Below are 24,979 nucleotides of genomic sequence, written 5' to 3'. Positions count from 1 at the left end.
GCCCAGTACACCGATACGCGGTGGATACATATCCCCGGCGTATCCCTGGTGTATCCGTATCTGATATGTATCAGATACGGGATACGTGGTCTCCTGGACATATTGGGCTAATGGAGGTGCCAATGATGTAGCTTACCATTTTGATATGCAGTAGCTGGGCAAAACAATACCCAGACCAAAAACCACCTTGCCTGCCTTTCTTCTTCTGCAGTAGCGAGGTGAGGTAACACTTGTTCACCTTCAAACAAATGCAATAAGTAATCATTTCAGGAAATCAACAACTAGATCATCTAGTCCCTGTATCACATCAAACCATTATATCCAAACAGGTGCTCAGAGTGATTCTCTACAGCCAAACATGTATGAGACTTTTGGTATTGTCACATTAACCATAACACTACCAAGTCTCTGATGCATACATTAGCAATGTGACGTGTAAGTGGCCTATAATATCCATGCACCCTGAGCTAAACATTTTGGGTGTTATGGCTAGAAATTCACAAGAACAGTCTTCAGAATTTCTCCTGGCACAGTTAGTGTGAACATCACAGCAACATATTTTGGACAACACATGCTTGTTCAAAGCACACTACATGGAAGGACGTGGGAGTACACATGTACACCCGATAATTTTTGCGAATAAAATAGAACTTATTAGGAACTGGGACATGTTAGGGTTTGGGGTGCTCCATTCCACACGGCAGAAGGGAAGAGAAGGGGCAGGCATTCCTGGTGGGTGCTCATCGCCGGCGCCGGCGAAGGGCGTAGGGGGAAGGTGGCGAGGAGGATGGCGTAGGGGGAAGGCGGCAAGGAGGATGGCGTAGGGGGAAGGCCGCGAATCTAGTGCCGCTTGCGGTGGTGCTGAGGAGTCCAGCTTCCCTTGCGGAGGAGGGTGGAACTCGCTGCATCCTTGCTCGCAGTGGCGTGGAGGCGTCCCTCCTGGAGGAGAGGTTTGGAGCAGTGTAGGGCAGCGAGGAGGAGCGGGATCGACGAGCGAGAATGATGGAATCGCAGCAATGAATTGGGGGCCTGCTAAATCAGCGAGGGGAGAAGCGGAATCGGCGGTGAGAAGGAGCGGGAAGCGAGTAGCGATGCCGTCAGTGCCGACAGGGAGGCTGAGGAGGCCGCGCCGCCCTGCTTCCCAGTCTCTGGCAGCGGCGGTGGTGAGGGCAGCCGCTTCTTCGATGGGAGAAGAGGGGGCGATGGCAGGCGCTGCTTCTTCGGCGGAAGCAGAGGCGGCAGCGGTAGGCGTGGCGCAGGCGGCGGGTGAGGGGGCAGGGGCGGGGCAGGCGAGGGGGGGGGGGGGGCAGGGGAGCCACAGCAGGCGGAGGGGGCGGGTCACTGCCGCGGGCCGCACGGAAGAGGCACACATCGTTGTGGTGAGCGCTGAAAATAAAAATTCTAACATCATATTACAGACGCGTTTGAAAAACACGAGTCTATGTTATACTCCTTACCAGAGTCACGGTTATACAAATATGTCTGTGATAGCTGTAGTATGAGCCTGCGTCTGTACTTAGCATAATATCGGAGACGCGGTTCTGTAACCCACGTCTGTAATATTATCACAGACACGTTTTATGTATACACATCTGTGATAAGTGCCGCATCAGTGACGCGTTTTCCTGCCGATGTCTCTAGTGCTACTTCACAGACACGTTTCATTACGCGTCTGTGATGTGGCGTCTTCTTTCTTCAGTTCTGTGGTAGTGGTCCCCCGCTGTGGTTTGTTATATGCATATATGCTTCGTCTCCATGCATATCTTCTCATTTCCTCGTCGATCGTCCATGGGCAGCTCAGGCTCATGAATCACGTGTGTTTGGCTCTTGTGCGATATATTAAGGCTTCGTACGGGCACATGCACATCGATCACATGCGTGCATTTTGCATCAATTCGTGTATCATCCGTGTACGTACACTAGGCCCAGGCCAGCTTGCCAGCTCGCAGCAGGCTAGCTGCTTGCAGGTGAGTGAGTATAGCTCTTATTTTTTTATTTTTTGAAGAGTTTTTCGAATGCATCTTACGATCTAACGCCTAACGGCTATATATACCAATATACGTGGGGGCAGATCTTGCATTGATGTTTACTTGTTGGACCAGGCAGAGTACGTGTGATGGATATATCTTATTTTCAACTTATTGATGAAATATCTAGAACGTGTGGACATATCTTGCCGCTAATTATTAAATTATTACCCAAAAAGTAGGGCATAGATCTTGCCCTTCCGGCCATCCACGGACAATAGGCACACGCGGTTAATGCCCTTCCACAGATCCTCTGCACCCTCATTCTCATCTTCGTCTTTGCTCACTACCGGATTCAGGTCCTTTGCCGTGTGCCAGGAGTACACGGCAAAGGCTATTTAGCACACGGCAAAACTTTTGTCATGAGCTACAAAAAATACACAATAAAGTTTCGCCGGCAAAGACGCCTTTGCCGAGAATCAAATCTCAGGCACACGGTAAAAAAGATATTTACCATGTGTCCGAGATCTGACACTCGGCAAAGAATATGATCATAAAAACACCCGAAAGAAATAGGATTTTTTTAGGGAGGCCTCCCTAGCTGACCGCATTTAATTTTTTTAGGGAGTCCCCGCCCCCAGCTGACTACATTTTTTGCAGAAAATTCGCGCGCTACGCGGCCGGCTGGACTCGAACCCACGACCTCCCTCTGGCGTGTAACCTCCTCTACTACTGCATCACAGCTCTGTATTGTGTCAATACTCCATTTTGATTCCCCACATATTATTCTAAACTGAGTGTAAATTGCTTATTTGAAGCCCTAACAAATTCAAATAAAAAAGTGGTCAACTACAAAGTTTCATAACTTTTCAAGATCTACAACTTTCGTTTTGGTAGTTTCTCCATCAGAGGTCGTTTACAAAATTTGAATTTCAAATTTGAGATAATTCAAACTTAGTTTTCGTTGATAAAATGATTTCAAATAAAAATTTTATCAACTACAAAGTTTTCTAACTTATTGTACTCTACAACTTTTATTTTGATTGTTTCTCCATCCGAGATCTTTTGAAAAATTCAAAATTCAAATTCGAGAGATTAAAACGTACTTTTCATTGGCCAAAATTAATTGAAATTAAAAAGTTTTGAATTACAAAGTTGTATAACTTCTGAAGATCTACAACTTTTATTTTGGTCATTTGTTTATCCGACATGGTGGTAGTAACATTGTGCACAAATCTTATACATCTCATTTCTAGTTTCATGAAACTATATGAGAGATGTAGATTTTGTGAACAACATTATTATCGCTTTGTCGAATGAAGAAACGACCAAAATAAAAGTTGTACATCTTGAGAAGTTATACAACTTTGTAGTTCAAAACTTTTTAGTTTGAAATCATTTACTACTTAAAAATGTGATTTGAATTTATCTTTGCCGAGTGTTTTTTGTCCAGCACTCGGCAAAGAATTGGCACTCGGCAAAGGGGTTCTTTGCCGGATGTATTTTTTTGCAGGGTGTTTTTTGTGTGGCACTGGGCAAATGGGTTCTTTGCCGAGTGTCCGATAGAATGCACTCGGCAAAGAGCCGGACACTCGGCCAAGAGCCGGTTTCTGGTAGTGGCTTTGGCTATTGCGACCTAGCTAATTGCAATTTTAGAGACCAACAAGCCGATTCTTTTATTACTAAACATAGGGGCATATCATAGTTATATACTTTTATATATATTAAGAGAAAACTTCACAAAACACAGACTTTATGAATTTTGTTTTTTTTGGGTACTCAATTAAGGAGCTAGAGCTACACCCTAACATGCATGCGGAACTTTATTATCAGCCCTTTTTTTTTAAAAAAAAAACTATGGCATCGTCCGAACGCATCCTACCGTTCATGTACATTTCCGAAGTTAACACTCGTGATCTCGATCTTTGGGTAGGATCGGAAGAGATGCACGTACACTTACCCTGCCAATCTAGGTATCACAGTACACCAACCAATTAAGTCGCTGGACCAGTTTGCATGCTATGCCATCGTCATGATCATACATATATACATGTGTATATATATATATATATACCAAAGAAGAATGCATACTATACTAGGACTACGTTGAGACCACGTTTTTTTTAACAAAAAACGATTCTTAGCTTTCTCCAACAAACTAAACTCCATTATTACTTGGGTTGAATGAATGTGGCTGGGATCACCGTATAAAAAATAGGAATATATCAGGTGCAAACCAACATCTTTGTGCAAACCATGCAAACTTCAATCTGGGCCACTGGATCAACATGTGATTAGAGGCAGGTGGTTAATTGTAAAGTTATCCAATCCCCCATGCCCCTTGGATGTTGATCCGGTGGTCCAGATTGAAGTTTGAACGGTTTACACGAAGTGGTTAGTTTGCACCTGATATGTCCCCATAAAAAATAGTAAGAAGGGGTCAATAATCTTAGGCCAGTCCCAACTCTAAAAACTAAGGATGGAAACAGATCATATACGCATGGAAACGGATTCAGATATCTAGGATATCTGTTTTCCTATTTCCTTCCAATTTCCATCCTTTAGGATGGAAACGGATCGGATACGTATGGAAACGGATACGGATATCTCAGATATCCATTTTCCTGTTTTCTTACCGTTTCCATTCCTATCTAAAACTAGTAACTAGTATGCCATGTCATGTCATATGGACACTACTCTAGAAATCATGATGTCCAATACATCATATCTATCAAGAGTCTAAGCAATTAACTAATCACCTCATTCTCTTTTTTTCTATGCATTATATTCACCAATCATCTTACTCCTCTATGTAGACACCACCTTCCTCCTGTGCTAATGTTTGTAGTGTCTAGTGTATTGGTTTTGCATATAAACTGGGTCTCGTGCAAGATCTGGTTTCTTCCTATCTCCTCTCTCTCTCCTATTTAATACATACAACATCACCTAAAAATTCTGCCAAATACTAAATCTACATTGACCGCTGCGTCTAACATCTGGCGGTCAATCCGACACCTCACCCCACGCGCCACCCGCCTCCCGTGCTCCTAGCAGGCCCACAATGTCTCAATCTCTTCTCTCTCCCTTCTCTTTCCTCATCCCTCCCCTCCTCCTCATGCATCCTCTCTCTCCCTTCTCTTTTCTCTCCATATCCACTTCCAGACCTCCTCGACGGCGGCGAGTGGAGGCCGGCGGCATGGGGAGCGGCGACCCTAGTGCGGAGCAGCGGTGCGGGACAGATCAGTAGCCGCACGGGGAGGTACCGGGGGCCGGGGGCGGAGAGGTGGCCCGGCGGCACGAGTCGGAGGAGCAGGGGCCCCGTCGGCGAGCTCCGAGGAGCTAGGGCCCGGCGGCCCGTCGGCGTGGGGCGGAGGAGCAAAGGTCCTATCGGCGAGCTCCAAGGAGCAGGGGCCCGGCGGCATGACGACGTGGGGCAGAGGAGCAGGGGTCCCGTCGGTGAGCTCCGAGGAGGAAGGGCCCGGCGACGCGGGGCGGAGAAGCAGGGCTTGGCGGCGAGCCCCCGCCTCCCCCCGAAGCGGCTTTTTTCTATTTTTATTTTGCAATTTTTTATTCAAAAATTTGTTCAGAAAACATTTTGAAAAGTTTTTTGATTTTTTGATGCAAATGTTTTCTTACAAAATATTTCTAAAAGTTTTTAATAAAAATTTTCTAAAAGTTTTTCAGAAAATGATTTTTGATTCAAACCTTTTTAACAAAACATTTTAAAAAAAGTTTTTTGATTTTCTGATGCAAATGTTTTCTTACAAAAAATTTCTAAAAGTTTTTTAATAAACATTCTCTAAAAGTTTTTTGAAAACATTTTTTGATTTTTTAGTTTTTTACTAGAAATATTGTACAAATGACAGAAGACCACAATGTGTTAGAGCCTGTCGGAAAATTGACCGCCCGAAGGCCCTCCCGGCGGGCGACCGCAAACTTGCAATGCCCAAAAATTCTGTCGCACTATAATCAAGATCTGCTTGGGAATAACCTTATTATTAGACGCAACAGATAAGAATTTTGCGCTACCAATGCAAGTTTTGGATCATCCAATAATAATGGACCTTCTTCTATCCATTCACTTTTTTTTTGAGAGAGTTCTATCCATTCACTTTGGGTGTGAAGAAGAAAGCAGCAGCAGCCTAACTAGTCTAGGATGACGGCCCACTTGGGCTTCAACCGATATGTATGTTTGGTTGGTTGGTGTGGTGTGTGGGTGGCAGCCTGTGCGGGGCAACAAACACAGGCCGGCCCACCACGAATGATCAAGCAGGCAGCACGGCCCAAAACGGACCCCCTTCCTGATATCGTGTATCCACCATACTCTAGTCTAGACTAGTGAATAGTGATGATTGTTGTGAAGTGAAAGTGAAAAAGTGAATGGAATGAATGATTGTGTTGTATTGATTGATGGTTTAAACCACACTATTTATATGTACAAGGGGGGAAAGGGTATCTATTCATGAAGGGACAGGCCCCTTCGTGAATGGCCCCTTCGTGAGGTTTGTAACTGCCTAGTGACATCACAATGATGTCATTAATCTATTGACTAAATATGGAAATTGATCACTAAGCCTATTTTCCTTCGTAACACTCCCCCTTGATCAATTTGTTCTTCTTGTAGTCTTGTAATCAATTTGATCTTCTTGTGGTCTTGTAATCAATTGTATAGCTCCTTGAAAAACCATGTGGGAAAATTCAGGAGATGTATATATGTATATGTCATGGAAAAACTCCTTAAACCCTTTTGGAAAAATAGAAAAAAAATTTATATGACATATATATGTTGTTATTCCATTAAAAACTCCTTTAAAATCCAATGGGAAAAATATAAGAAGAAAATGATATGGAATATCATTAAATGCAAACTTCTATGAGAAATACCTCAAAAGGAAAACTCATAATTAAGTTTGAATGTATTATGATCTGTTCATCATATTTGAACTTATTCTCCCCCCCCCAAAACCTATGGGAAAAATATGAGGAGAAATTATATCTTGAATATCTTCTTAAAAACTATGCTGAGAAAACAGAAGATATGATATATGTGATATGTCTTGAATATCCCTTTAAAAACCCCGGTGGGAAAATTTTGAGATATGACATAGAATATTGCCTCATTAAAAACCTAGTATGAGAAAAAAAAACCTTGATAGGAAAACTCACTTAGGAAAAGAGTACTATATATATATATATATATATATATATATATATATATATATATATATATATATATAGAAGATTATAATCAAAGGTTTACTCCCCGTGATACTTGCAAATCCTTAAGTCGTCTCATACCAATTCTGAAAACATATTTTTGGAATAATGATGTAGGTAAAGATTTTGTGAATAAATCTGCAAGATTATCACATGACTTTGTTTGCAAGATTTCTATCTCTCCATTTTTCTGGAGCTCGTGAGGATAGAATAATTTAGGAGCAATGTGTTTTGTGATATTGCTCTTTATGTAACCTGCATTCATTTGTGCAATGCAAGCTGAATTATCTTCATAAATAATTGTTGGTTTCGTAATTAAACCAATATCACATGACTGTTGTATGTGATTAATCATTCTACGAAGCCATACACATTCACGTGAAGTTTCATATAATGCAATTATTTCAGAATGGTTAGTGGATGTGGCTACTAAAGTTTGCTTGGATGATTTCCATGATATAGCCGTTCCACCACGTAAAAATACAAAGCCTGTCTGAGATCTGGCATTGTGGGGATCAGAAAGATAGCCAGCATCTGTATATCCAATTATTGATTTATCTTGGTCAAACTGATAGAATAAACCAAGATCTATTGTACCTTGGAGATATCTGAAGATATTCTTAACTCCCGTCCAATGACGTTTTGTTGGAGTTGCGCTATGTCTAGCTAGTAAGTTTACCGCAAATGCAATGTCAGGCCTGGTGCAATTTGCGACATACATTAGCGCTCCAATGGCACTTAGATATGGAACTTCAGTTCCCAATAATTCTTCATTTTCGTCCTTTGGTCTGAATTGATCCTTATTCATATCAAGAGATCTGACGACCATAGGTGTCTTTGATGGATATGATTTATCCATATTTAATTTTTGAAGAATTTTCTGGATATATGCAAACTGATGTACTAATATCCCTGATGGGAGATGTTCAAGCTGAAAGCCTAAACAAAATTTTGTTTTACCCAAATCTTTCATTTCAAATTCCGTCTTTAGATGGTTTCGTGCTTCATCTATATCTCGTGTACTCCCAATGATATTGAGATCATCCACGTACACAGATATAATGCAGAATCCACTTAAGGATTTCTTGATGAATACACATGGGCAATCATCATTATTGGAAAAACCTTTCTGAAGAAGGAATTCCTTTAGTCGGTTGTACCACATTCTTCCCGACTGCTTCAAACCATATAATGATTTCTGAAGCTTTACACAATACATGTTGCGTGAATGATTCTTGTTCGGAATATCAAGCCTTTCAGGAACTTTCATATAAATATCCGAATCTACTGACCCATAAAAATATGCTGTCACTACATCCATGAGATGCATGGATAGACCTTTCTGTGCTGCTAATGATATTAAATATCGGAATGGTATGCCACTCATAACTGGAGAATATGTTTCATCATAATCGATGCCGGGTCTCTGCGTGAACCCTTGTGCTACAAGTTTCACTTTGTATCTCACCACCTCATTGTTTTCATTTCTTTTACGGACGAAAACCCATTTTGATCCCACAGGAAAAATGTTTCGAGGAGTAGGTATAACCGATGAGAATACCTCTCGTTTCTTGAGCGAGTGCAATTCTGCCTCGATTGCTTCCTTCCATTTAATCTAGTTTGAGGGCTTGATGCACTCTGCCATGGTCTTAGGTTCTGGATCAAGTTGGAGGTTACTTGCAATCTTGGAGGCGATCAAAAGTAATGTCGATAATTGTAGGTTTTCTATTAAATGATTCTCTAGAATCAATATAATTAGTGGAAATTTCATTTACCCTTTGTGACTCTTCTATATTTCCCAAAGAATTTGATTCTGGGTCTTCCGATGTCATAGCACTTGTATTTGTGCGCACATTTGTGCTAGGTATATGGTATATTTCTTGAATATCCATATTGTTTGGATTTCCAATATCCAATTGGTGTCTATCAACGTGATGTTGATTTACATTTACCGTTTTGGAAGTAGGCTTCCTTAGTTTCCGCGGAGGCTTATCCTTGGTTACCATATTTCTCCCCATCTTATTTTGATTTGGAAGATTTTGAGTAGGTACTTCTACTCTTTCTGGTACGTTTACAGCAGGATTGTGTGACTTTGTGACACCTTTGTAATCAGTAAATGCTTCTAGCAGATTATTTGCAATGTTTTCCAAATTGATAATCTTTTGAACTTCACGTTCAGTTTCTATAGTACGTGGATCAAAGGACTGAATACCTGAGGCATTCCAATTTATTTCCTGGCATTCGTTATGGTACATATTGTCTCCCCCTAATGCCGGGAAATTGTCCTCATCGAAGATGCAATCAGCGTGACGGGCAGTGAATAAGTCCCCTGTAAGAGGCTCGAGGTATTTTATGATTGACGGTGATTTATACCCCACATAAATCCCCAATTTTCTATGGGGCCCTTTGATGTACGCTGCGGTGATGAAATCGGTACGTACACAGCACAACTGAATTTTCGTAGATGGGAAATACTTGGTTGATTCCCACGTACTAACTGCAACGTGGAAACCGTATTGTATGTAGTAGGTCTAATTTGAATCAAGTCAGCGGCATGTAAGAACGCATGACCCCAACAAGATGTTGGTAATTTGTAATTCTGTAATAATGGTCTAGCAATTAATTTTATTCTCTTTATAAGAGATTCGGCTAATCCATTTTGTGTATGTACGTATGGTACTGAATGTTCCACATTTATGCCAAGAGCCATACAATAGTCATTGAAGGCTTTTGAGGAAAACTCAGCGGCATTATCCATTCTGATTGATTTTATTGGATTATCCAGATAATGAGCTCTTAATTTGATAATTTGAGCAATGAACCTTGCAAAAGCATGGTTTCTTGTGGATAACAAACATACATGGGACCATCTTGTTGATGCATCGATAAGTACCATGAAGTACCTAAATGGCCCAGTTAATGGATGAATAGGACCACAAATATCTCCTTGAATGCGTTCAAGGAATGTTAGTGGTTCAGCCTTGATCTTAAGATAAGAGGGTCTTAAGATTAATTTCCCGGTAGCACATGCGGTGCATACAAAATCTGAAGGTTTAGGAAATTTTGAAGTATTCATATGATGACCAAGTGAATTGCTAATAATTTTTCGCATCATCCCAATTCCGGGATGTCCTAGGCGATCATGCCAAGTCTTGAATATATCAAGATTTTGAAAAATTATCTTATATGCAACATGTTGTACGGGTTTGATATATGTGAAATACAATCCAGTTGATAGTGAAGGAATTTTCTCGAGCAATTGCTTGTTGTCATTATGTGTTTCGATATGGAAACCATTATGACGGATATCTTTGTAACTCAATAGGGTACGAGTTGAATCGGGATACATGAGTGCATCCTCGATTACTAATTGTGTGCCCATAGGGAGAATTATTATGGCTCATCCTGAACCAACAATCATGGCATGTCGGCCTGCGATTGTCATGACTTTTCCTTTACTCTTAGTTAGAGTTTGGAAATATTAATTTCCCTGAGTATTGTATTAGTGGTAGCACTGTCCACTAAACAAAGTTCTTCCTCCATTTGGATTGTTCCCTTAGAAAATCTAGAATAATTGAGTCAAGTATATAAGATAAACTCAAATGATTATATAATATATAATTTATTGAATAGGTATTATATATTTATAATACTGTATTGTATGTCTTACAATACTTATGACAACAAATATTTACAACACAACATAATATTTACAAGAATATGGCTTAACAATCAAGTCTGTGGGGGTGATGGAGACTAGTTGTTGTCTCCGAATATGTCGTTGGATTGGAATTCAACGAGCATATCGTCAGTGCTGAATAAATCGTCCGTCTATAGAGGAGCCTTCTCATCAATGGTTTCCAAAGGAGTGTCCTTGGAGCAACTGGCGTCAGTCGGTTCAGTAGTGAAGTGCGCTTCATACTTGTCCCCGTGAACTTGTTTGCCAACTGATTTCTGGTAGAGTTCAACCAAATGCTTGGCTGTGTGGCACTTCTTAGTGATATGGTTGTGACAACCACACCTTTGACAAACTTGAGAGTTGTCATGACAGAAATTCTTTTTGAAAGTGCCCTTGCCTTTGTGAGAATCCTTATTTTTTTGGAAATGATGCTTATTTTTGCTCCACTTTCCCTTGAAATTCTTTTTGAATTTCTTGCCACCAAACTTATTTTGAGTGTTCTGACTATTGTAGTGAACTTCAGGCAAAGGTGATGCCTCAACGGGGCGCAGTTGATGATTCTTTGTTAAGAGCTCATCATATTTTTCTACCTGAAGTAAATCATATATGAAGTTAGAGTATTTAGTATACTTGTGGCGGCGGTATTGCTGCCGCAATATCCTATTGGCTGGGAGGAATGTGGACAAAGTCTTTTCAATCTTTTCGGCATCATCAATTGGTTGGTCACAAAAACGAAGATTGAAACATATCTTGTGAACAACAGAGTTATATTCTGCAACAGCTTTGAAATCCATAAGGCGAAGGAGAGACCATTCGCGTCTAGCTTAGGCAAAATAATTGCCTTTTGTTGATCATAGCGTTCTTTGAGTGCAACCCTAAGTGCTCTAGGATTCTCCTCCATTATATATTCGTTCTTGAGATCTGGATGAAGATGATGTCTTAAGAAATGTAATGTAACATATTTTGCTTCATTTGAAACAGGGGCTTGTGGATTTGGCTCCTCAATTGAATTGAGAAAACCTTTTGCTGTTAGCATGATTTTTACAAACATAGCCCAAGTTAGATAGTTACTACCATCTGCGGCAAGTTCAGCGAAATCTTTATTGACAATAGGTGCCATATTTCTACATGAAATATCATGTATAGGATTAATTTATTGTGGTAAATTAAAATTTATGTGTGTGTAAATTTATGCAAAATAATGAAATCAAGACGATGCTTGAATCAAAACTTAAGGTATATTGATTTAAATAGTGCAACTATTTTTTATAATATTCCTGCGGGAATAATTTACATGATAATCTCAATATATACAAATTGAATTTGTATTGAATATTTTGGATATACACATTATAGGTAATCATCATAAGATGTAGACCTTTAGTAATGGGCAAATAATTTGATGCCTAAAAGCATGGTCTCAGGGCAAATAAATTCTTAAAGAATTTATCGCAGCCGATGCTTAGGTCTCCATTACCTTGTGTTTGTCCAAAAATTGATTTATATACCTTAATTTGAATTTTGCATATTTCTACATGATGTAGGATGTAAATTGTGTGCTAAATTGATAGGAATTCAAATAAAATAAATAGCACATGAAAAGATTGTTCAAATAATATTTGCATAACGAATATGAGATATGCGGATCACACACACACACACATATATATATATATACAATTACTGTGGTAATCATAATATCTATTTTACAATGATACTTAGAATTCGAATATGATGATCTAGATAGATATTTACAATAATTATGCAAATTCAGAATAGTCAAAGGACTAAAACAGAACAATCTAAGGCCTTAAACATAAATATACAAAACTGAATATGCTAAAAACATAAATAAATAAGTTCTTGGGCCTTATTATGAAATTGTAGTGGAATTGAGGGGGAAAAGGCCAGATCGGCCTGGCGCTCTGGTCGGCCTGCAGCGGCCTGGCACGCCCGATTAAAGGGGGCAGGGGGTGCGGCTTAGGGGAACCCTAACCGCCCCTGCCCCGTGAGCCGCCGCCGTCGCCGCCCCCGTGCCGATGAGCGCCGCCGCCACTTGGTGCCGTCGCCGGCGTCGAGTGCTGCGTGCGGGCGCCATCGTCTCCCCCTCCTCTTGCTTGCTCCACGCCGCCCCCATGGTTCGTTGGCCGAGGCCGGCCGCCGCCGTCGAGTGCGCCGCAGCCAAGGGCCGCACACGCGCCTGCCCTAGGCGAGGGCCACCTGGTGTTGCAACGCAAGTCCATCGCCCAGCGCCTCTCTTCTCCTCTCCCCCAAGGCACGTCAGCCATGGGCTGGTCGGCCGGAGCAAATCGGCCGCGCTCAGAGGCGGGGAAATGTGGCAGAACTAGTTTGAATTATACCAGTTCGAGTGCACTAAACATCTAAAAGCTTCTCAACCGGTATAATCATTGGTCCTTCGGTTAGAATCTTGATATGACCACTTGATATCAGATCGTAACACAAGTATACATCCCGCACGAAGGCGAGTCAAAGATACAATAATTCTACAATATTTTACATCACATAGATAAAGGTGGAATTTGCATCATATTTGAAGCTAGAAAGTTGAAGAACTTTAAAGAGATTTTACAGAAACTAAGTGTAAAAGAGAAGTTCTGCAGCGGAAAGATAAAATATGTCTATACATACGTCGCAATGGATGTCCTGTTAAGCCCAAACAAGACATCACTTGACTGGGTTATCGCCGGTCGAAGACGGTTCCCACTCCATAGACCAGCCAGGAGGTAAAACACTAGGCCAAATCAAACTTGTGTTTGAGTCCTCACAAGTTATTCCTGAAAACATGGTCACAAGCAAGACTGAGTATACTAATACTCAGTAAGACTGATCCGTCTAAGGGTATAACATAGCCCTTTAGCTAGACATGCAAGTTTTGTGAAGGCTCTGTAGTTTCTTTTGCTGAAAAGCAAAAAAGAGTAGATCCTTAATGTCAAGTTTTAGCTTTCAAATTTTAGTTTCGTTAGCTATTCTAGGTAAGCACCTATCTATATAAGCATGGTAGAGAAATTATTTCATCCAACAAGATTAAGTATCATCTTTGTTTCACTTCTTACTCAATGTGGCAAAGAGATTAAGCAGTCTCAATATTCGTGAGCAGCGGAACAGTTCAAACCAAATTTCAATCCTTGCAAGGTAAACCTAACACACACACTTGGAGCACTGATGAGTCACTCCCAAGCAACCGTTTGCCTTTCATTCCGGTTCATGGATCAGTGCCACTCTCCCCGACTATAGGGCACCACACCTCGTCCCTCGTAGTCGTAGTTGTAGCACTACAGATTCCATATCATCCATTTTATTCATCCTATTCCTAAGAGAGGTGGGGGTATGTCCACTTGCCGGGCCGATTGGTTACTAGGCTTGCCGCGTACCATATTTACGGCATGTTGCTAGTACTTTCATACGCTTAACCAACACTACCACACACTGCGGCCTTATCAATTTCATCAACATAGACGGATTTCAATATGAAGCTTGTAACCATATCCGTCAATGGTCCTTATAGTGATTGTAGAAAGTAAACAATCAACTTCTATAAGCTCGCGAGTGACAGACAATCACTCGACTTTTACCGGTCCTATTAGCAAAGCATCTATTCGGACTCAGTTCTAGTGTTCAATCAATAGGTACCTAGAATTATGCATCCAAGATTTTCAAGCAACTCCAATAACTTAAATGCACAAGTAAATAGTAACAATAAATTGGATAATTTAAAATAATGGGATTATGCACCGGGGCTTGCCTTTAGTAGTGTCTATAAAGTCAGTGGATTTTGGTTCCTCCGAATCAGAGTTCAGGGCTTCAATTAATTCAACAATGTTGGCTGGAGTTTTGGGGAATTCCTCGTCTGATTCCTGAATGAGCTCGTATGTTCCATCGGCTAACGAGGTTGTTTCTATATGCAATGCAATATTTGAAATTTAGTGAAGTACTTGAGTATAGCTTTCCTTAACTAAAGAATTGAAAACCAATAAAGTAAATACTTAAGATTAAACTTAAAAGTTTTACTTTATTGGGCAATTGTTTATAGAGTAAAAAGGAACACAAAGAATTCCATAAAATATCATGAAAAGAGGTTTTTATTTTAAAGAAAATAAACCACATAAAGGTTTTTAAATAAATCTTTTAAGATATAAGTAAAACACAGAGAAGAAATTTAAAAGCATGAGTTAAAGTCACCTAATGGTTTTTGAAAATATTTTGCAAAGCTTGACATGTTGTAAGGAAAACATGGTTCAAAGTTCACAAAACAATTCATTTTTGAACATTAGATACAAATAAAAAGTACTATAAACAAATCCTATTTTTAGATTTAACTACACAAAGTTTTAGCAAAACTTCACAACATCAAACTTGTAAAGCTAATTATAAGGAAAACAACAAAACTGGTTTGGCATTTTCTAATTTTTCTACATTTTTCTAGGAATTTTTGAAGTTCACTGCAAAAAGAATAAAAGGATAAAGGTCTTTTTGCAGAAAGGATCCTGAAAGTTTTTGAATCAAAGTAATTGGGTCCTTGGGTCGGTTCAGAGGTGAGGAGGGAGTTGATCGGCCAGATTCCGGTGGCGGGGGTCGCCGGCGGCGAGGGGGACGTGGCCAGGGAGGATCAGGAGCTCAAGACGGACCTGGTGGAGGGGTCGGGGTGGTCTGGGGTTGGTCGGAAGCGACTCGTCGGCGGCGAGCAGAACATGGCGGTGGAGGTGAGCGACGATGGCGGTGCTCTGGTGTTGAAATGGCAGAGAAAAGAGGCTGAGGAGTTGCGCTGGAGGGAGGTAGAGCTGCTGGGGTGCTAGGAAGGGGCGGAGCGACACTGGTGTAGCGGGTTCACAGAGAGCAGGAGCTCGCCGGAGTTGAAGGGGGAGGAGCGGCAACGGTATGCTGGAGACAAGGCTTGGCTGGGCTTTATATAGTCACAGAAGGGAGGGATGAGCATGAGGGAAGGTCCGAGAATGAGTTCAGTAGAAGAAAAGGGCAAGACGGTGATGGTGCTGGACTTTCCACGGGCGGCCGGTGGCGTGTCGCGCATGGGAGCTTCGGGGCGGCGTGGCGCGGGCCAAAGGTGCCGAATCGAGGCGGTTCTGAGGCTGCAGGAGCTGTGTACTTGACGCGTAGAGTCGGTGGGGGCAAAAACAAGAGCAGGGGCGGCTTCCCGCGGCGGCGCGCTCGCCGGAAGGCAGAGCAGAGGCGGCGATCCAGCGGCGTGGCGTGGCGAGGGGAGGGGGAGCCAGCAGAGGAGAGGGGTGGGGCCAAGAGAGGGCTAGGGAGGCCGGGTGGTGAGCCAAAGGCGGCGCAAGTGCCAAATCGCGGCGGGGAAGACCGGCGGCGGCGGCCTACCAAACTCCAACAGAGCTGGAGGTGGAAGACGAGTTCCAGGGACTTGTTTGTAAAACAGAAAAGTTAAGGGGTTATACTGTAAACTAAAATTTTCCGTTGATCTAGGGCTCAAATGAAAAAGTGCCCAAAATGAAAATTGTTCAGTTTTTCAAGACCTACAACTTTCATGTTGTGCAAATTTGCACTAGATCAAAGGATTTTGAAATATTTTTAATAGTTTGAAAGAACTCTATTTAATAAAGGAAAATTACTTTTTGATAGCAAATTCATCACAATTTTGGACTCAAATGCAATAAAGCTGCCAAAATCATGATTACTTGCATTTTGCAAGAAAACCCTTTGAAATTTTGAAATTACTCCCTAAGTTAATTTTTTTGCAAAAAGGGGCTAGTAATTTTGCATAATTACAAATATGCCCTTAATTTGCATTGAAAATTTTTGACTATCAAATAAGGCTAAACACACAATTGCTCATATCACCTTATGTTCTAAAAGCTAGACACCTGAGGTGTCACAGGAAACACCCCCTCCTCGGAGGAGACGAATCCAGCCCCAAGAGTACTCCCAGATGGGAGTGCGTTGCGGCGATTGGAGGCGATGTCGGCGTAGGAGCGCAGGAGGTGCTGCGGTGGTGGGGGTGGAGGCGCGATGGTGATGTCGTAGGCGAAGCCCGGTGGCCACTTCTCGGCGTTGGCGTCTCTGGTGGGGAACAGAGGTCCCCCACGACGTGCAGCCATGGTTCCGCCGCCGTCACCAGTCCATGGTAGGAGCGGTACAGGTGTCGCCGGTGGCTGTGGCGGTGTTTCGGCGTCCCTGATGTAGAGGACATTGCCCGGTGCCAGTGAACGGCACTCTTGATGGCTGTTTGAGCGTTGCAGAGGGATCCTCAGGTGGTGGATGTCGCGCAAGGCAGGGCGAACAGCGCCTTGCACCATGAAGCGACGAACGTCGTCGGACTGGTTGCCGCGAATGATGGCGTTCTCCACTGTGTCCGTGATGGAATCGACCATGGCGTTCTTGGAAGGTACGTTGGGAGTCGTCATGTTTGTTTACCTTGCAGGGACTCCGGTGCTGGGCAGGGATTCCGGCGAGGAACTCCGGTGAAGTCTCCCTGCGGTGTGGCCTTCTTGTTCCAGGAAAGAAGTCGGTGAGTTCGTCCTTCCAAGGAGCGTCGCCGAGTGCTTTTCCTTTGTGCGCTCAGTGAGAGACAGTGCGTGATAATGTGTTGTGAAGTGAAAGTGAAAGAGTGAATGGAAAGAATGATTGTGTTGTATTGATTGATGGTTTAGACCACACTATTTATATGTACAAGAGGGGAAAGGAATCTATTTACTAAATATAGAAATTGATCACTAAGCCTATTTTCCTTCGTAACAATGATGATGTAGATTATTGTGGCAGGCGTGGGGGTCGACGTCGTCGTAGACTGGACTCTCTCTATCTTCATCGATTGGTTAGAGCTTGATTGTTGGCATGTTAATTCTTGGGCCACCATTTAATTTGGTATCAAAAGAGGCCAAAATCTTGCATTTATTCTACTAAAATGGTGGTAAGTTTTTTCCCAAGATTTTAGCTTGCCAAAATTGTGCCATACCAAATTTTTTGCTACGAACCAATTAATCAGACTCTTAGCATCTTCAAGAGTCCCTAAAAAATAGAGTCTTAAAAACCTGCTTTTGGAACTTTGTATTAAATTATTGGAAGGAAAAAATAGCCCTTCACCCAACAGTTCCAAAAAAATGGTCCCAAAAGGATTAAAATGCTGCTACATCATCCTTTTGTGGGCCTAGGATTTGATTTCCCCCCTCTATGAACAGTAACTTTCTTTGGGATCCCCCCCCCCCCCCCACCACTTTTCCCATGGGATTGGGAGCTCAGGGGGTAGAGGTAAACTTGGCTCCAGATGGAGTTATTATTTGGCATGTGGAAAAATTAGGAACTAGATTAGACAATTGTTGGAGTATCATTTTTTTATCTTTATTCCCAAAACTGGCTATTGGGATGTTTTATCGGGCACTCTTGGAGATGCTCTTATTACCAGCCGGCCGCCGCATTATTAAGCGATGAGATAATTTGCATATATTTATTGGTCAACGCTTCGTCCCTTGGTGCATGCATGCATCTCATATCCATCGGATGGGTCCACGAAATGTCTTAATTTGGTCATGGATGTTGGGATCCATCGAGATAGCACATAGCAGTGTCCTTTATTTCCTGATGAAAGCCACACCACTTGACTTGCGTACGTGCAGGTGCACCTACCTAGTGTGAATGCATGAAGACCCCAGCATAACTCTTGTGGAATTTCTTTCCATGCGTGCTTTGCTACGCGCGCCCCTGTTTGTTTACCTCTTAAAATATATATTCTAGCTTACCGACTAAGAATAGGATGGTAAAAGGTCACTCTAGACCACTAAAATAATTTGAAATAAACTATCCAAAGACAACTTTATCCATGGTGATCTTTTACCATATCAGTCTTAAATTATATAATCTAAGAGGGAAACAAATACACAATACTCTCCCCAACCCATGAACAGTGAAATCATGATGTTTGGTGGTTATATATATCAGATTTGCACGCCAAAATTAACTTCTCGTCACCATTTTAAAAAGTTTGGTTCGTTGCATGCGAGGGCATAAGCGTATTTTGACCACTATTATGTCTCGAAAAAACTAAAATCACACTCTTCATGGAAAGAACGAAGGGAGTACATGCACGTTACTATCACGCATGCAGATTATTATTGCCACTAGCACGCGTTCTTTAATTTAATTAATATTAGTTGCTTGTTTCCGATAGTATACATGTATATATCTTGGGTGGATATTTAACCATTTGATATACTGCTAGTATTGTATTCCGACATTAATGTCTTCTTCTACAAAGATAGATAATTGTTGCATGCATGATGCGTAGTGCTCCACTAGCGTCCATCAGGATGGTTCTTGGAGGATTTCAGCCAAACCCGCTATATGCATTCGTATATTTCACGTCAAGGTTTTTTTTTGCCTTTCTTATCTTATGCTTTATTTGCCCTTCTTTTCTTTTATTTTCTTCTTTTTCATTTCTTTTCAAGATAAGACGATTTAAGACAGGGGCGGAGGGAGGGGGGGGGGGCGGACAGGGGCCTGGCCCCCCCCTGATCTCTAAATTAACACTACAAATTTGAATTTTGATTAAATTTTTATAGAAATTTATATGATTGGCCCCCCTAACAATGAAAAAAAACACTTCCTGGCTCCGCCCCTGATTTAAGAGGAAGTCTTCCGTCTTAAAACACAGCATCACAGCAACAATTTAATTATGCCAAAATTTCTGAGTATATTGACAGTGTGAAAACACGTAAATTATCTATTATATTATTACTGTAGAAAAAAAGGAGCCACCATGTTTACTGAGTGGGCTAAGAAATTTCCATGTTAATCGGAAAAAAAATGATTTGGGCCGTTGGATTTTATGAAGACCTAACGGTCTGAGTAAGCCAAAGAGTCCATGTCCAATACATCTAACAACAGACTAGGCTAAAGGAACAATAGACTAGACCATGTGAAAACTGGAAGGCAGCGGGAAACAAGCTTTAAAGGAAAAAAACAGAAAATGTCTTAGGAGTCGGAATCTATCTCAACATCTCTCACATGTCTTTTTTTTTTCTTACACGTTACATGCCTTCTTTTTGCACTAGGCCTCTAGATGCAATATATTCATAGATTTCATTTTCAATATCACGGAGAAAGAACATAGCTAAATATTAATAAATATAGAACATAGCTAAATATTATGTGCTGAGCTAAGTTGAGTATAGTTATATTAGAAAACAAGCTTACGAGAGAGAGACCCGCATGGAAAACCATATGGAAGGACAAATAAAAAGATACGCATACATGTAAGGGGAAAAAATACCTATATCCACATGTCTTCGAAGGAAAACAAACAATACCAAGAAAAAGAATCCATATGTAATACTTCAAATCCTATCAAAAACGAATACAATTCTTTTGTTTGAGCCTGTTCCAAACTATCAAAACTGCTTGGTATAATTCTACTAAACGTTAATATTGTGAAGTCGATAGAGGTCATTTTGCCCAGCAATCACTACGTAAGAAAAGGCCTACGGTGATGGGCGTCATCTCCCTAAAGTGACGGGCATCGCGGCCGTCACTTCTTCTGCGTCACTGTTTAGAGCAGAAAGGTGAGTAAGTTAAAGGTGACGGTTATCACCAGAGAACCGTCACCTATCTTGGTGACCAGGCCCTCCGTATGAGGTCTACGCCCGTCACCTTTGTCTAATACAAGTGACGGGCGTAGCACAACGTCTGTCACCTTTGATTAAGTAAAAGACGGGCTTCACTGTTGAACCGTCACCTTTCTTGGTGGCCAGGCCCCCCTTATAAGGTCTGTGACCATCACCTTTGTCCTATAAAGGTGACGGACTGATCACATAGCCCGTCACCTATAATTGGAGTGTAAGTGACAGGTAGAAGAGAGCGCGCGTCATCTATGATTCGTGCATAAGTGACAGGCTTAGGGCAACTCCGTCACTTGTAATTTTTAAAGGTGACGGACCGTGCTTCCAGGCGCCGTCACCTGGTGAATAGGAAAAGGTGACCGGCTTTGGTTGTTGCCCGTCACCTTGGTGCTAGACCCCTTGCAGGCTCATTTTTTGGTTCTGGCTGCATCCTAGAGCACAACTAGGATTTGGCAGCCGTCTTGATCCAGCAAACACACAGAATAGAACTCAATTCATATATCACAAAGGTTATATCAGAAACAACCACCAATTAGAACTCAATTCATATATCATAAATGTTACATCATAAACAACCACCAATTGTACATGACAAACTATATATTGTATCTTTCCACAACAAATTGTACAATAATCACACGAATCGAAAAGACCATGAAAGTAATCAGTTCAACGTCTACCAGCAAGGAGGCAACCTTTTCTCTAATAGCCAAGAGTTGCTTCTTCTCCAAACTCGTCCTTAATATCCCACATGTCCTAGCAAGAAATAGGAGTCAAATGATGAGTGCATATGACAACAAAGGCATTTAGCAAATTTCAACATGAACAACAATAATACATATGATAGCAAGAACAATATTTAGCATTTTAAAAAAGGCATCAGAACTGAAAGAGTTAGGTTTGGATTATAACAATCCATGAAGACCTCAGCCTCCAAAGGCATAATAAGCTACTGTATACTTGTCATAAACACCTCAGCCTCGCTGTGTGGCATGTGGTTCATGCCTTTTTCGAGGCTGAGATATTTATGTGCAAGTACACACTAGCTGATAAGAACAATCTGCTTTAATTTGTACTCTCGTATCGATCTCTCAATCTCTCACTCTTAAGAATCTATGAAGACCTCAGCCTCGAAAGGCAGAAGCAAATGGCACACTCCAACGAGTGTACATGCCATTTGCTTCATACCTATCCTAGTGAACACTGAGGTTGACGTTTAGGTGGATGTTATTTGGCAAAGGTTGAGGTTGAGGTGCTTCACTCTCCAATATCATCATTTGACAACAAGTATTAGTAAAATTTCTAGCAAAAACATTATTTTCGTGAACAAAATGAATAACAAGTATATATATGACAGCAAGAACAGTATTGCCTGGAGGCGGAGGCGCGGATCTGGATCTTGCCTGCGTGACAGCGTGCCCAGGTCTAGATCTTGTCTGCGGGCGGCGGCGCGGCTTTGGATCTTAGCTACGCGACGGCGTGCCCTGCTCTGGATCTTGGCTGCGGGCGGTGGCGCGGCTCTAGATCCGATATCACTCTCAAGAATTCATGAAGACCTCCACCTCGAAAGGCATAAACACATGCCACACTCCAGCGAGCGTACATGGCATATGTTTCATGCACTTCGAGGCTGACGTTTCATGGCGGCGGCGCGGCTCTGGATCCGATATCACTCTCAAGAATCCATGAAGACCTCCACCTCGAAAGGCATAAACACATGCCACACTCCAACGAGCGTACATGGCATATGTTTCATGCCCTTTGAGGCTGACGTTTCATGGCAGCGGCATGGCTCTGGATCCGATATCACTCTCAAGAATTCATGAAGACCTCCGTCTCGAAAGGCATAAACATATGCCACACTCCAGCGAGTGTACATGGCATATGTTTCATGCCTTTCAAGGCCGACATTTCATGGCGGCGGCATGGCTCTGGATCTGATATCACTCTCAAGAATCCACGAAGACTTCCGCCTCGAAAGGCATAAACATATGCCACACTCCAGCGAGTGTACATGGCATATGTTTTATGCCTTTCGAGGCCGACGTTTCATGGCGGTGGTGCGGCTCTAGATCCGATATCACTCTCAAGAATCCATGAAGACCTCCGCCTCGAAGGGCAGAAGCAGATGCCACACTCCAGCGAGTATACATGGCATCTGTTTCATGCCCTTTGAGGCCGACGTTTCATGGCGGCGGCGCGGCTCTGGATCTCCTTCTTGCCGGCGGGCGGGCGTCTGCTGGTGAAGAGGGCGGCGCGACCGGAGGAGGCGAGGAGGTGGGCACTAACCTCGGGTTTGAAATGGGAGACGCAAAGGGGTGGCTTTAAGTAGAGTTCCAACTTGGCTTAGGTGACTGGTGAGGTTTGTGGCACGTCACCTTGGACAGCGCTCTTTGAAGATCAACTGAAGATTGTTTCCAGTGTGGCCTGTCACCTTTGTCTTAGGTGACGGGCAACTTTTGTGGTCCATCACAAAATAGAAATAGGTGACTCTCACATATGCGGCCCGTCACCTATGTGTTATAGGTGACGGGCATTGCAGGTGCACTTGCACTTCCAGAATGCAATTCCAGACAACACTTGCACTTTAAGAATGCAATTCCAGACAACACTTGCACTTGCAATACATTGCATCAAAATTCAGACAAGAATTAATATACATTGTACTAGAAATATATTACATCAACAAACAATTGCAGATCGAGGAGGGGGATTGACGAAAGAGAAGGGACATCGAGGGGAATAATTTGGAGATCTAACCTTACTGGACCACAAAATCGCCCAAAATCGCCATCACCGCCGCCGCCGCGGCCGCAGCCTCTGCCCAAGATCGAGGGCAGCTGCCTGCCAGATCGACAGCTGCAAGAGGGGAAATACTAGGTCAAGATCAATTGTGATGGGCATCAAATGGAACCCCGCCACCTTTGTCTCATTAAAGGTGACAGTTATCATCAACAACTGTCACTTATAAACATGGCCCATCACCTATGACATGATTATAGGTGACAAGCAAGTTTTCCCACGGTCACCTATGTCATATAAAAGGTGACGGGCATCCTCAATTAAAAGTGATGGGCATCATCATGACCCGTCACTTAAACAAATGACCCGTCACCTACCTCTCGGGAATCGCAACTGCCGGTGCCCGCTCTCCGCAACCACGCGCCCTCTCGAGAATCAAAACCGTTGCTGACCTCTCCGCAACCATGCGCCCTCTCGGCAACTGCGCGCCGTTTTGCATTCCTCTCGCCATTATATATACTGCCTTGTCACCTCCGCTCAAACCACCATTGCCATCCCCTCCGCTCACACCTCCGCTCTCACGCCGCCACCGCCGCGATGTCGGGTCGATCAGCCTCTCGCTCCAGCCTCCTCCGCCGCTACGTTGAAGCTGTGGACTCGTCGTTGTCGTCGCCCTCGCCTTCTTCCTCCCCCAGGCCCTCCTCCCCATGTCGCCGCCGTCGCCTTCTTCCTCCCCGACCTGATGCGCTGGCCCCTGCTCTAGCGCAGGCACTGGTGCTGGCTCCGGCGCCTAACATCCCGGGGTTCGATCCGTTGCACCCCTTCGGCTACGGCGACGCCTGGGCAATCTGTAAGCATCTAGGCCCTCAAGGTATGTTTCGGTGATTAATGACAACCATTATTGTGACTAATGAGTTTGTGCAGCTAAATAGATCATTATCGCTCATTTGGTCATATGTCAAAAGAGGCCCCTCAATTTCATTATTCAAAAAGGCGATCTCGGTATTCAACTCAATTTTATGTCAAGACTAAGGATCTTTCTAGTCCTAAGTGTCATAAGGTTGAGAAGGACACTTAGGTTAGTATAGGTTTTATAGTTTTGTAGTGATCGCACTATTAAGAGGGGTTAAGGCTAAGTAACTTGAGCATGGACATGATCATTTGAAAATGGATGCACACTATGGTCACTCAGGTTTCTAGAAGTTCAAATAAGTGGTTCTCAAACTATATCTCAAGAATATTTGGATTTCATTCAAGACTCAAATCAGAAAAGACAAAATCAGAAAAAGTCTATACACCGGTTTAACCGACGCTCTCAATTTTCTATACGTCGGTTAAACGAAGTTAGCAGAGTCTGGACAAATTCAATACACCGGTTAAACCGACGTGTTTGAATTTAACGTCGGTGCATTAGTCCAGAGTTGGTTTTTCCAGGGCAACTCAAGTTCTATTCACCGGATTAACCGACGATGTTTGAATCAAGACGTCGGTGCAATTGACCAGTGAGATGGTTTTTCAGAGGAATTCAAAAGTTGTACTCACCGGTTAAACCGATAATAGGTTTGAGTTAACGTCGGTGCAGTTGTCCAGAGACTTGGTTTTTCAGTTGATCAGTGGACAACTACACTCACCGGTTAAACCGATGATACGTCGGTTAATCTGCCCAAGTTGTAACGGCTAGTTTTCAGAAGAGGCAGTTTACATTCACCGGTTAAACCGACGATGACTATTGGAGGGACGTCGGATTAACCGGCGCTACGCAGTTTTCT

Source organism: Panicum virgatum, chromosome 4K, assembly GCF_016808335.1.
Source record: "Panicum virgatum strain AP13 chromosome 4K, P.virgatum_v5, whole genome shotgun sequence".
Lineage (NCBI taxonomy): Eukaryota > Viridiplantae > Streptophyta > Magnoliopsida > Poales > Poaceae > Panicum > Panicum virgatum.
This window is presented reverse-complemented; position numbering follows the sequence as displayed.